Genomic DNA, 2,614 nt, shown 5'->3' with positions numbered 1-2,614 from the left:
TATATATATATATATATGGCCTCTGTCTTTCATTAATGGCCCTGAAAAAAGGTCCTAATGGTCTGCCTGACTGGAAGAGTGTTGTCTGTGGCTGAACAGTCTAATGCATTATTAGTAGTCTCTAAGGCAGGGAGCTGGCAGAATCATTAGCATGCCGGGCAAAATGCTTAGTGGTATTTCGTCTGTCTTCATGTTTTGAGTTCAAATGCCCCTAGGGTCAACTTTGCCTTCCATCCTTTCGGGGTTGATAAATTAAATACCAGTTGTGTACTGGGGTCGATCTAATCGACTGGTCCCCTCCCACCAAATTTCAGGCCTTGTGCTTATAGTAGAAAGGATTATTGGTAGTCTCTGTCACACAAACTGCACTTGGGGGTCTGTTCCAGGGCTGTTCAAATTGTAGTGTTCTCTGCAATGGATCCACCCCTCATCAACTGTGAAGGCACATAGCTTATTGGTTAGAGTTATTCAGCTCATGGTTGTTAGGTTGTGAGTTTAATTCCTGGTTGCACATTGTGTGCTTGAGCAAGTCACTTTATTTCACGTTGCTCCAATCCACTCATCTGACAAAAATGAGTTGTACCTGTAATTCAAAGGAACCAGTCTTGTCACATTCTGTGCCTCACTGAATCTCCCTGAGAACTATGTTAAGGATACGTGTGTCTGCGGAGCACTCAGCCACTCGCTTGTTAATTTCACAAGGTAGCTGTTCTGCTGATTGGATCAACTGGAACACTTGTCATTGTAACCAATGGTGTGCCAGTTACCTCTCTTCTTTCCCATTCCATCAATATCTCTAATATAGGCATTCCATAGGACCCAAGATTGGGCAGCATTGTATGGAGGACAGGTTGATGCTCATGCAGCATGTCCTGCTCCCCACTACCACCACCAACAACATTCCACATCACTGATGGACCCAAAGGAACAGCATGGCTCTTACAATTTGGCACCAGCATTGTCACAGGAATTACCAAAATGTGGTTGTGAACAATGCTGAACTGCTGTTGGGACTTCAACTCTTGGTTTTCCCCCAGAGTTTACTCCTGTAGCCTTATTCATGGTTGGGTATGGCCACAAGCTTCTAATGCTGGAGGTGTACTACGGTGTCAGCTGTTCACTACCAGTGAACTAAGGTAACACCCCTTATTTTTCGAGCACCATCAGGAGTATTCGAGCAGTTCCAAGCAGTAGTTTTCTGCAAGCGCTCCACCTTTATTGCAGCCCCTATTTGTTCCATGTACTTCTCAAGATTTTTACTCACTGTTCCCAGGGCTCCGACAATTATTGATCCTACCACCACCTTTTTCAGCGACTACAGCTGCTTAACCTCTCAAGCTAACCTGTTATATCTATCAACTTTCCTTTCTTCCTCATCACATACCTTGTTGTCAGCTGGGCATGCTATATCTATGATCCAGCATTGTTTGCTTTCTTTCTCAATTAACACTATATCATTATTATTATTATTATTATTATTATTATTATTATTATTATTATTATTATTATTATTATTATCATTATCATTATTATTATTGAGTGAGAGAGCAGTGCATGCCATCAAAGTGACACTGGGGTACAAATATACAAAGCCCAGTATACCCACCATGACTACCCGTCTGATAGGGGTACACCAGGCACATGCATCACAACCATATATGCACGACATGGTGATCTCATATCAAGATCAACAGCATTTTATATATCTTTATGTTCAGAGTTTGAATTCTGCTGAGGTCAACTATGCTTTTCATTCTTTCAGGGTCGATAAAATAAATACCTGTTGAACACTGGGGTCGGTGCAATTGACTGCCCCCACCCACCTTCCCAAAATTACCGTGTTAAAGATTTAAAACTGATGTCACACCCAGGAAAATCAACGAGCTAGACGTATCAGTGTTCAATCAATGAGGCTCAAAGGTTTTAATCAATAAGTATACATCAACAAGCTAAACATATCACATATCAGTGATCGATCTGTCAGACTCAACAGTTCCGATCAATAACTACAGATCAACAATCAACTAGCTAGACGTATTGGTGTTCAATCAGTGGGTTTGAATAGTTTGAAATCAATAACTATATTACAATCAGTTAGATATATTGATGTTTGATCTGTGGGACTCAATAGTTCCAATAAAGAAAAATCAATAACTACGTGACATCACTAGGTATATTGATATTCGATCTGTGGGACATAACAGATCTACAAATAATCAATAACTGTAGTAAAAAAGGTGTTCTGTCCTCTGGACATATTGCTCTCAGGACTTCGATATTTGCGATTATTAACTCATACATACATTAATACATATGTACATACATGCACACACACACAAACACACACACACATATATGCACATACACACAGCCATACATTTATGAACATATACAGGAACACACACTAACACACATATATGCAAGTTTATATGTATAAATGAACATATATTTATATATATATTCTTTTTCTTTTTCTTTTTACTTGTTTCACTCATTTGATTGTGTCCATGTTGGAGCATCGCCTTTATATATATATGTATATATATATATATGTATATATATATATATACATACATATATTCATACAGACACACACACACACATATATATATAT

The sequence above is a fragment of the Octopus bimaculoides genome, chromosome 27 (assembly GCF_001194135.2).
Source record: "Octopus bimaculoides isolate UCB-OBI-ISO-001 chromosome 27, ASM119413v2, whole genome shotgun sequence".
NCBI classification, from domain to species: domain Eukaryota; kingdom Metazoa; phylum Mollusca; class Cephalopoda; order Octopoda; family Octopodidae; genus Octopus; species Octopus bimaculoides.
The sequence above is the reverse complement of the archived record's forward strand: the minus strand, read 5'-3'. Positions refer to the sequence as shown.